The sequence below is a fragment of the Lutra lutra genome, chromosome 8 (assembly GCF_902655055.1).
Source record: "Lutra lutra chromosome 8, mLutLut1.2, whole genome shotgun sequence".
In the NCBI taxonomy this organism is placed as follows: domain Eukaryota; kingdom Metazoa; phylum Chordata; class Mammalia; order Carnivora; family Mustelidae; genus Lutra; species Lutra lutra.
In genome coordinates, this window is record NC_062285.1 from 58321112 (window position 1) to 58332535 (window position 11424).

Genomic DNA, 11424 nt, shown 5'->3' on the forward strand with positions numbered 1-11424 from the left:
ATGCAATACTTTTTAAAAAAGTATGGGCCATGGGGGGAGGGGGGTTGGGAGAGGGTGGTGGGGTTATGGATATTGGGGAGGGTATGTGCTATGGTGAGTGCTGTGAAGTGTGTAAACCTGGCGATTAGCAGACCTGTACCCCTGGGGATAAAAATATATGTTTATAAAAAATAAAATTTAAAAAATAAAATAAAAATAAAAAGTATGGGCCATATTGGGGCGCCTGGGTGGCTCAGTGGGTTAAGCGTCTGCCTTCAGCTCAGGTGGTGGTCTCAGGGTCCTGGGATCAAGCCCCACATAGGGCTCTCTGCTCCGTGGGGAGCCTGCTTCCCCCACCCCCTGTCTGCCTCTCTGCCTACTTGTGATTTCTGTCTGTCAAATAAATAAAATCTTAAAAAAAAAAAAAAGTGTGGTGGGGCGCCTGGGTGGCTCAGTGGGTTAAGCCGCTGCCTTCGGCTCGGGTCATGATCTCAGGGTTCTGGGATCGAGTCCCACATTGGGCTCTCTGCTCAGCAGGGAGCCTGCTTCCCTCTCTCTCTCTGCCTGCTTCTCTGTCTACTTGTGATCTCTGTCAAATAAATAAATAAAATCTTTAAAAAAAAAGTGTGGGCCATATTTAATGACTCATTTCTAGTGAATAGAACACAGCAGAGGTGATGGGATGTTAGGTGAAGATTGGGTTATGACGGGACCATAGCTTCTGGCCTGAGTGCTCTCTCCCTTGCACTGAGGAAAGCCAGCCGCTATGTTGCCGGCTACTCTGCGGTGACAAAGAACTGACGGAGGCCTCAGGCCAACACCCAGCAAGGCCCCCAAGCCCAAGAGGAACAGAATCCTGCCAAGAAGCCACGAGCATGAGCTTGGAAGCAGATTCTCCTCTGGTGGAGACTGCACATGAGATTGTAGCCCCTGCTGACATCTTGGGTGCAGTCTTAAGAGAAAGGGAGCCCAAGGCACCCACCTAAATCATGCCCAGACTCCTGTCCTGCAGAAACTATGAGATAATACATGTGTGTTGTTTTAAAGCATTAAGTTTTGGGGGTAATTTGTTATGCAGCCACAGGTAATTAATACGGCCCCCATCACCACCACCACCATCACCATCACCACTGTTGCCATCATTACCGCCATCACCACCGCCATCTTCACACTCATATCATTGAAGTCGCCACCATCCCTACCAACACCACTGCGCTCAACTCGCCGGCCTACCTGCCATTACAGCTATCAGCAAGGTCACCACCATCCCCAGATCTACTTTTTTTTTTTTTTAAGATTTTATTTATTTGACACAGAGAAGAAGAGAGAGAGCACACACAGGGGGAGCAGCAGAGGGAGAGGGAGAAGCAGACTGTACTGAGCAGGAAACTGGACACGGGGCTCGATCCCAGGACCCTGGGATCAGAACCTGAACCGAAGGTAGACATCTAACTGATGGCACCATCCAAGTGCCCCCCTCACTCACCTCGACTTTAAATTCCACTCTGAATTCTTTCATGAGCACCAGCCCCACAATCATCACCTCCAGCTGTAAATGTTTTCCTAACACCCAATACGTACCAGACTCTATGCAAAGCCCCAAAATTACAAAGAGGGAGGAGATAACACCACAGTCTGGACCCTCAGAGAATGAGTCGGGGACTCTCTTGTAGGATCAGGACACGTTAATAAAAAATGAACAGTAAGTCAAGGAAGTCTATCCTTATTGCCACTTTGCATGGTAGGCAAGCCTTCACGGAGGCCTCAAAAGATGGGTGAGATCTGCATAGGCAATGGGGGAGGGAAAGACATGAATTAGCCTGATGTGCAGGTGGAAAATAAAGTGAGATCTGGCCGGGGTCGGGGGGGAGGACGATGCAGGGGGGCAGTGGGAAATGAAGTTGGAATCAGAAAAGCAGCTCATGAAGGTACAATGCATTTGTGCAGGGCTCTAAACTTTCCAAAGCATTCTCTGTGCTCCGTTGGTTAAGCAGTGCCATCCTCTTAAATCTCTGCCCAGGTTCTCAGCTCCGCCAAAGGAACCAAGCCTGGGGCTGAAGCTTCAGACCTTTTGCTCCAATCAGAGGCAGCATGGGGTGATGCTGTCCAGCCCCCCTGAGTCACAGTTCCTTCCAGCATATACAAATGGGCACGTTTTCCAACCTCATGTTGGTGACGCCCCCTTCTCAGGCTGATGTAGACATGAAAAACACTGCAGATGTTTCCAGGCAGCCTGGAAATGAATATTACTTCCATTCCTTAGACTCCCTGCGCCCTCTCCTGCCTAGTACCCTGTCCATTTGTGGGAAAGCTGGGCAGAAGTTGCCTCATATGCACCCATTGAACAACTCCAGGGGGCAGTTAGCCTATAAACATGAGGGTAGGAGGTCGGAAAGAGACACTCTTGACCAGCTGCTTCTAAAACCTTGCCCTCCAGAATGTCTTTCAGGATTGGCCCAGGAGAGTCAACTCCTCCTCAGTTCAGGCCTGTTTGATACCCGTCCCCCCAAAATCTCATCTGTCCTTTCCAGAGAAACTACTCCCTTTGCCCACTGGGGAGGGTGGGGTCCAGAGCCACATCCTAGGGCTGGAAGGAACTCTCTAGAGCTTCTGGATGAATCTCAGGCCCATCCTCAGCCAGGGAACACACCAGAAATTCCCACAAGGAGACAACACTATGCCACACTTGTTTACAGTTTTCTTAGCCCGAGGCTTTGTTGACTCTCACCACTGCCCTAGGACATAGATAGGCCTTATTATTTGCTTCATCCCTACTTTACAGATGAACAACTGGGAGCTCAGAGAGGTTAAGTGACGGGGACCCAAGACCACTGATGTGGTGAATGGCTTGAGCTGACCTCAGGATGCCAAATGCCTTGTGGTCCCCCAACCCCCCACTGCCCCAGGCTCAGAGACACCCAGAGACTTGCCTGAAGTCCGCAGACGCAGCACGGGGGTTAGAACCCAGGCCTCCTCTCCAGCCCCTAGAGCAGGGTTCTTTCTGCTCCATCACCCTGCACTGGGTAGGAAAATCTGCTTCGGGGAAGCACAAGGGGAAGCACAAGTTTGGCAGTGGGAAGGGAGAAATGATGGGAGGGGCAGGAGGAGGGAGCCGCAACCCTGCGGGTGACTGCAGAGGATAGGGTCGATATGGAGATGGGAGGGCTGGGACTCCGGGGTCCCCAGTTGGCTGGGGCTGGGACCAGCCCTCCCCACTCCATCAGGCCCGAGGCTGCGGGCTGCCAGTGTTCCTCTGCCAAGACCCCTGGAGAGCCCGAAATCAAATATTCCTCTTCCCCTGTTCAGGCAGCCTTATTGCCATTGACAGCAAATGTATTGCTCTAATCTTTTCTCATTTTGCCAAGATGGGCTCCATTCTGACCTCCCTCCCAGCCTTGAAGGCTTCACAGAGGCGGGAGGGATATGCTGAGGTGGGAGGGAGGTACAGGGGCTCAGCTGTAAATGGGGCAGCTGCAGTGATCCCAAATTTGATATGGCCTTGTCTCTAGAAAGCTGGAAGACTCAAAAATTGGGAGATGTCTGGGGGGTACCCATGACTGAGGGTTCCCTGTGAAAGCAGGTGGGAAAGCCTTGGTGGGCAATGGGAAAACAGGCCCTAGGGGCCCCAGGGAAGCCGACTTCCGCAGAGCAGATAGGCTGGTGGTGGTGGTGGTGGGGTGTGTGTGTGTGTGTGTGTGTGTGTATACACACGCTTGCATGCTGGAGCCAAAATTCTAAGCTTGGGAGATGGTCCTGTTGAGATGGGGGAAGGCAGGATGGGCACAACCTCTCCAGAGTAGCCAGCCTGCCTGCCTGTCCTGCTGTCCACTCTGCTGTCCAGAGAAGCCTTGCCAATATGAATGCCCCCTGTGTTTCTGCCTCTCCTTCTGGTCTTCTCTGCTTAGATGAGCACTCAGGCTTGGCAAACCTCAAAAAGGTATCATGGAAGGGCCAGAGGTGTGAGAGGGCAAAAGGAACAAGCCTTGGGAGACTTGCAGACTGGGGGTTGGGGTGGTACCCAGAGGAAGAGGAGCCATGTAGGGCAGAGTGGTTGTGGGAAGGAATTCACTGCTTAGGGCCAGCTGGGATACATAAGAGAGGAACAGCAGATGAGAGGAGCTTGGTCAGAGAGGAAAAGGAGGTGGCCCAGCTAGAGCAAGCGTAAAGGAATAATGGGTGAAGGTCCAGTGCTCTGGCCCAAGGGGGCTGGGGTCCCTGGGTCCTTCTTCATTTGTTCTGCTAAGATCAAGCCGGAGAGAGAAAGAGAGAGAGAGAGTCAGTTCTAGGGTGGTGTAAAGTCTCTATCCCATCACTGTGAGCACGTGTCTGTGTATACCTGCAGGCTGGGCTGGAAAGTCTTCTGGATCCTGACAGTTTGCGTATGAGTCTCAGACTCTGGGGTTTGTGTGTGGGAGCCCCCTTCCCTCTGGCCCTTCCAGGGAGAAATCCCTGACTGGAGAGGCTGAGCTGGGTCAGAGCTCTGCCCAGGGTTCTGCAGGGCTAGGGTGGGGTGGGGGTGTGGTGAGAGAGTGGAGGAGGGTGCTGGCCTCTCCTGTCCTCCCCTCTTGCTGTGAGCTGCTGCCTCCTATTCTCAAGCGATAATTATTTCCCTTTTTATACAGAACTCCTTGCCCGAACTGACCTTCCTGCTCCTCTCTGATTGTCCTCAACACCACCTTCAGAAAGGCTTCCCTGCTTCCACAGGTCTTTACCAGTTCCCTGCATTCCCGAGCCATGGGCCAAATTCCCGAGCCGATGGCCACTCAGGATGGCCATCTGTGCCTTGTTTGGTACTTTTTCTTCCCTCAGTCCCTTCCCCTTGCCCGAGGATAGAGGAGGAATGTGAGGACCGTTCTATGCAGCAGGCTAGGGACTGGAGCTCAAGGTCCAACCAGATGGGAATTACCACTCACTACCACAGGTGTATGCACCGTGCTAAGTGCCCTGGGACACAGGTCACTGTCCCCTCTGGGTCCTTTACCTCTCCGAACTCCAGAGATACATCTCTCTTACAGAGCCTATGTGTAACAGGTCTCCGATGTGGTCTATAGACCCAGGACTGGAATCTTGGTCCCACCCTACTGTGGAACAGCCCTCCTGCCCTTGAGCCTCAGTTTCCGCATCGTCCCGGGCTTCAGCGCCCCCTGGTGGTCTAGAGCCCACTCACCAGTTCAGCTGTGTAGGATAGTAGGTCAAAGGCCCCTCAGAGAATTTTTAGCAGAGGTTTCCAACCTTTTTAATTTCAAAAAAATTTCCATGATCCTGACATGTGAACAGCTTTTTTTTTTTCTTAAAGTAAACTCTATGCCCAACGTGGGGCTCAAACTCACGACCCAAGATCAAGAGTTGCACGTTCTCCTGTCTGAGCCAGCCAGGTATCCAAACTGTATTTTGGATGTGTGTTGGCTGGGGCGCCTGGGTGGCTCAGTGGGTTAAGCCTCTGCCTTCAGCTCAGGTCATGATCTTAGGGTCCTGGAATCGCCTCTGCTCAGCTGGAAGCCTGTTCCCCTCCCCGCCCCTCTCTGCCTACTTGTGATCTCTCTCTCTCTGTGTCAAATAAATAAATAAAGGGGCGCCTGGGTGGCTCAGTGGGTTAAGCCGCTGCCTTCGGCTCAGGTCATGATCCCAGGTCATGGGTTCGAGCCCCACATCGGGCTTTCTGCTCAGCAGGGAGCCTGCTTCCTCCTCTCTCTGCCTGCCTCTCTGCTTACTTGTAATTTCTCTCTGTCAAATAAATAAATAAAATCTTTAAAAAAAAAATAAATAAATAAATAAATAAATAAAATCTTAAAAAAAAATATGGATGTGTGTTGGTTGAAAAAATACATAATGACTGAATTTTGGACTGCATCATTAAAACTCATGTATATTTTATTCTTCCCCAGCAATCACACAGTTTACACACAGACCAGTTCCTCAGAGTATTCATGGGGTCAGGAGCTAAAATCCTGTGATCACTCTACGGCTGCTACAGTTTGGGAACCACAGATTTAAACCACTTCTCATGTCACAGATGATGAAACCAGCTAGAAGGGAAAGGATCTGTTTAAATTCACATAGCTAGTGAGGGTGTTGTACCATACTTGCTATGATTTACATAAATCTCTGATCTTTTTAAAGAACCAGTTATTTTCCTCTCTCATTGAATAGCTATTAGAGAGCAGTGGTTCTCAAAGTGTGGTCCCCAGACTAGGAGCAGAAGCATCACCTGGAAATGTGTTAGAAATGCAAATTCTCAAGTCCTGCCGAAGACCCACTGAATCAGAAATTATAAAAGTGGGCAAAAACAAAACAAAACAACCCCCCCCAAAAAACCTAACGGTGGAACTCAGCAATCTGTGTGTATTTGTATGTGTGTAAGATTTTTATTTATTTGACAGAGAGAGACACAGCAAGAGAAGGACAAGCAGGGGGAGTAGGAGAGGGAGAAGTAGGCTTCCTGCTGAGCAGGGAGCCCATACAAGGCTGGATCCCAGGACCCTGGGATCATGACCTGAGCCAAAGGCAGACGCTTAATAACTAAGCCACCCAGGTGCCCCATCAAGCAATTTGTGGTTTAACAATACTCTGGAATGGATTCTAATGCACACCAACATCTGACAACAACCAGTAGAGCAGACCTCCTGAAGGTCAGGCATGTTGTCAGAGATGGGACAAAGTAGGGTTAAACGAGCTGTGGTCTCTCTTTTTTAAAGACACTGGAATCTGGGTGAGTTGAGTTCAGTACAATAAGTACAACCCTCCCCTAAGCAAGGCTCCTGGGTGCTTGGGAGAGGCCCTAGTGTTTCTGAACGGGCCTTGGTTCTATTATAGTCTGATTTAGTTTGACACTTTATTCATTTTGAGAGGGTGATTCCTAGGTGTGAAATGGGGAAACATGTATTGGGGAAGATTTGTTTTTGTTTTTGTTTGATGAGAGGGAGAAGGGTCATAAGAAGAAAGAGACAAGGGTGCCTGGGTGACCCAGTCAGTTAAGCATCTGCCCCTCCACTCAAGTCATGATCCCAGGGTCCTAGGATAGAGTCCTGTGTTGTTGGTCTCCCTGGGATCCCTGCTCAGTGGGGAGTTTGCTTTTCCCTCTCCCTCTTGTGTGTTCTCTCTCTCTAATAAATAAATAAAATATTTTAAAAATTGTTTTAAAAAAAGAAGAGGGGTGCCTGGGTGGCTCAGTGGGTTAAAGCCTCTGCCTTTAGATCAGGTCATGATCCCAGGGTCCTGGGATCATACCCCACATCGAGCTGTCTGCTTGGCGGGGAGCCTGCTCCCCCCCCCCACCTACTTGTGAGCTCTCTCTGTCAAATAAATAAATAAAATCATAAAAAAAAAGATTCTCTCTCTCCAAAATAAATAAATAAATAAAATAAAAAAAAAAAAGACAAGAGACTGAAAGAAGCGGAGAGGAGGACAGGTAGACACAAAATAGTAACTTGGGGTGCCTGGGTGGCTCAGTGGCTTAAGCTTCTGCCTTCAGCTCAGGTCATGATCTTAGGGTCCTGGGATCCAGCCCCGCATCGTTGGGGAGCCTGCTTCCTCCTCTCTCTCTCTCTGCCTGCCTCCCTGCCTACTTGTGATTTCTGTCTTTCAAATAAATAAAATCTTTAAAAAAAATAGTAACTTGATACTTATGAAGCACTAACTCTGTGCCCGGCAATGTGCTGCGAGTTTCACAAACACTGTTTCACTGAATCCTCCCAACAGCCCCTCACACTATCATTCTCATCCCCATTTAATAGGCAGAGAAACAGAGGCACAGAGAAGTCAAGTTGCCTATCACACAGGTGTAAGTGATAGAAGTTGACTTTGAACCAGGGCCAGTATAACCCCAAGCTCAACCATTTAACCACTATACTTTGCAGCTTCTTTTAGAGAAATTGGAAGAAATAAGGCTGACGGAGCCCCTGGGTGGCTCAGTCATTTAAGGTTAAGCTCTAACTTCAGCTCAGGTCACGATCTCAAGGTCCTAGGATTGGTGGGGCTCCCCGCTCCGTGGAGAGTCTGCTTCTCCCTCTGCCCCTCCCCCACTCACCCTCCTCCCAGTTCTCTCGTTCTCAAATAAATAAATAAATAAAATCTTAAAAAAAAAAAAAAAGCAGTCCTGTCATTTGCTCAGAAAGCTTCAATGACTCACTAGCGCCTGGAAGTTGAAATTGAACTTCCTTGGCACGGTATTCAAGGTCCCTCACACTGTGAAGTCAAAATTCTTTCCAGTTTTACCCCCAACTCACCAATCAGGATCCTTGCACTTCCGCCACGCTGCATCAACTAACTTCTCCGTTTTCTCTGAAAACTTCCGGAGCCCTTCACTTCCTGCTCCCTTCCTCGTTGGGATCCTATCCAAACTTCAAAGCTCAGCTCAACTGCCTCTTCTTCCGGGCAGACTTTCGTGATCCGCATCCAGAAGGGGGGCTGGCTCTCCCTGAACCCCAGAACACAGTCCCCACCTCTGCACTCGGCGCATTTTGTACCCCACCGCACCCCCACCCCCGTGCTTAGCGCACGGCCTGGAACGCAGAAGTGCTCACATCTCGGTTTAATTGACAGGGAGAACAACTGTCGAATGGAGGTAGGGAGTGAGACCCTCTAGAGATGGAGATCAGAGGAGAAGGAACCGGGAGGCAGAAGCCGAGACGGGCAGGGAGGATGAAGACGAACACCGGGGTGGGATTAGACGGACCGCAGTCGGGGAGCGGGTCTCCCCTCGCCGCGCCATGCCTCTTCCCACCGCCCAGGGGCCCACGGTGACAATTCCTCTGTCGCGACTTCTGGGCAGGCGGCCCGGCCCTGGAGAGGTGGGGCGCGGGGGCGGCGGGGCGCGGCGCGCTCGGGCAGTCACCCGCGTCCTCGTCATTAGCATAAATCCCATTAGCGGCTCCCGGCGCTAGGCGGCTGCGCGGGCGGCGGGGGTAGGGGGGAGCGGGCTCAGGTGACCGCCCTCCTCCGCCTGGTGCTCACGCGTCCTCCGACGGCGCGTTGGGAGGCACAAGGCCCTTTTACAGCCATTAACTCGCTGGCACCGCAGAGCCGCCCGGCGAGTGAGACTCAGAGAAGCAGGAGATTAAATAACCAAGCCCAGATCTCGCCTCCAATAAGTGGCAGAGCCGGGAATCAAACCCATGCTTTTTGGCATCAGCTTTCACGCTTTTCCCTTAACAGGTGCAGCCCCGGGATGCTTCCCTCACCAGAGAACCGTATTTTGGGAAGAAAGGGGGTTAAGAACGTTCCTCCACGACCCACCCCCCTCACCCCCCCGCACACACAACCTCACCTTTTCTGTGCCTTCTTCTCACTGGGCTTGTGCAACAGAAAAGGGGCTTGAGTGGAACAGGAGGGGTGTGGTGGTGCCTTGGGTGGAGGGAGGAGTAGTCGGGCAGGCAATGTCTCCAACCCTCATGGCTACCACCGTCCCACTGAACTCACTTCTGCTCACTCAGATGGCTACTAGAACTGCGAAAGCTAGAGAATATAGCAGTAAATGAAAGGAATACCATCTTTAGTTCGCTGGAAGTTTATCGTTTAGTAGGAAAGGGAATATTTACTGAGCAGTTACTGTGTGCCAGCACTATGCTAAGTGCTTTACATGGCATCTCATTTATTCCTCTCAACAACTCTGTAAAAGAGGCACTATTATGATTTCCATTTATAGATGAGTGAGCAAAGGCACAGATGACTTGTGAAAAAGGCCATATAACTGGTAACTGGAAGAACCCCAGTATAAATGAAGTGCCGTGTGAAGGGGGGACAGGTGCTAGGGGATCTTCTAACAAAGGCATGGCTCCAGGCCTCAGATACCTCTGAAACAGAAAACTTTTAAGCTGCCCTGGAAGGGTGAGTAGAACTTAGCCTGGTGAAAAGGCAGTGGGGGTAGGGAGGAAGAAGTGCCAATAAATGCTAGAGGGGTCAACAAGTGCAGCTCCAGGGGCAAGCCAGGCCAGGTTAGGGGAGCCTTGGTAGGGATTTTGGTCTTTACTGCGGAGGAAGTTGAGATCATTAATGATTTTATTTTATTATTTTTTTTAAAAGATTTTATTTATTTATTTGTCAGAGAGAGAGAGGGAGAGAGCGAGCACAGGCAGACAGAGTGGCAGGCAGAGGCAGAGGGAGAAGCAGGCTCCCTGCTGAGCAAGGAGCCCGATGTGGGACTCGATCCCAGGACGCTGGGATCATGACCCGAGCCGAAGGCAGCTGCTTAACCAACTGAGCCACCCAGGCGTCCCTCATTAATGATTTTAAACAAGACAGAGACATGACTAGAGTTGCATTTTTTTTTTTAAGATTTTTTTTTTTTTATTTGACAGAGAGAGAGATCACAAGTAGTCGGAGAGGCAGGCAGAGAGAGAGAGAGAGGGAAGCAGGCTTCTCGCTGAGCAGAGAGCCCGATGCGGGACTCTATCCCAGGACCCTGAGATCATGACCTGAGCCGAAGGCAGCGGCTTAACCCACTGAGCCACCTAGGCGCCCCAAGAGTTGCATTTTTAAAAGATCATTCGGGGACGCCTGGGTGGCTCAGTGGGTTAGGCAGCTGCCTTCGGCTCGGGTCATGATCCCAGCATCCTGGGATCGAGTCCCACATCGGGCTCCTTGCTTGTCGGGGAGCCTGCTTCTCCCTCTGCCTCTGCCTGCCATTCTGTCTGCCTGTGTTCGCTCGCTCTCCTCTCTCTCTGACAAATAAATAAAATCTTAAAAAAAAAAAAGATCATTGGGGGGGTAAAGAATGCGAGAGAGGGGTAAATAATTTCATTGGTGGCTAGGACTACTGAATTGGACTAGGGTGGTGATGATAGGAAGGAGAAAAGGGTGCACACAAAAGACACTTAAAGATCTGTGCTCAGTAACTGGACAAGAGGTTAAAGAGAGAGGGAGAAAGCTGAGTCATTTTACACTCTCTCCTCTCTTTCCAATCATTAGGTCCAATTGTTTAATAAATGCACTTCATTTCATGAGTATCCTTCCCATCTGCCCCTCCTTTCCGTCCCTCCTGCCACTGGTCTAATTTGGCTCATGTCTTTTTTTTCCCTAATGACACAGAAAGAGTCTTTCTACTTTCATATTTTTCCCTCTCCAGACAGTCCTCCATGCCAGCTGAGCATACGACCCATGTAAAATGCAAACCTAGTCAAAATCGGTCTGAACCCCACTGTCTTGTCACTGTGTCTATTACAGAACAAAGTCTAATTCCTTCCTCATCTGGTCTCTACATATTTTGTAGGCTGCTTCTTCCCCTCCTCAAGCCAAAGCTGCCTAAGAAGGCCTCACACTCCCTGAACCCCCAATGTCACCTGAACATTGAGGTCAATGTTTCTTCACAGCCCTAAACCTTCATAAATTGTTTGCTTGTGTATTTATTAAATATACACATGACTCATTCCTGAGAGGTCACAGGATCCTCCCATTGCTAAGAATGTGCCACCCCCTTCTATCTGGTAAATTCCTGTTCACATTTCAAGT

The 11424-nt window shown here is 50.2% G+C and overlaps 1 protein-coding gene across 3 annotated transcripts in view; it reads right to left on the reverse strand.

Moving 5' to 3' along the window:
• The window catches only part of ASIC1 (acid sensing ion channel subunit 1), a 44826-nt gene extending 35436 nt beyond the window's left edge, over positions 1-9390 (reverse strand). Inside the window, exon 1 of one of the 3 annotated variants that reach the window (XM_047742488.1) lies at positions 9245-9390. The gene's annotated coding sequence lies outside the window, so the exon portion shown is untranslated. Of the gene's footprint in view, positions 1-8136; positions 8812-9244 lie in introns of those variants that run through there. The other 2 variants (XM_047742487.1, XM_047742490.1) reach the window with 2 other exon arrangements.
• Positions 9391-11424: the final 2034 nt, after the last annotated feature.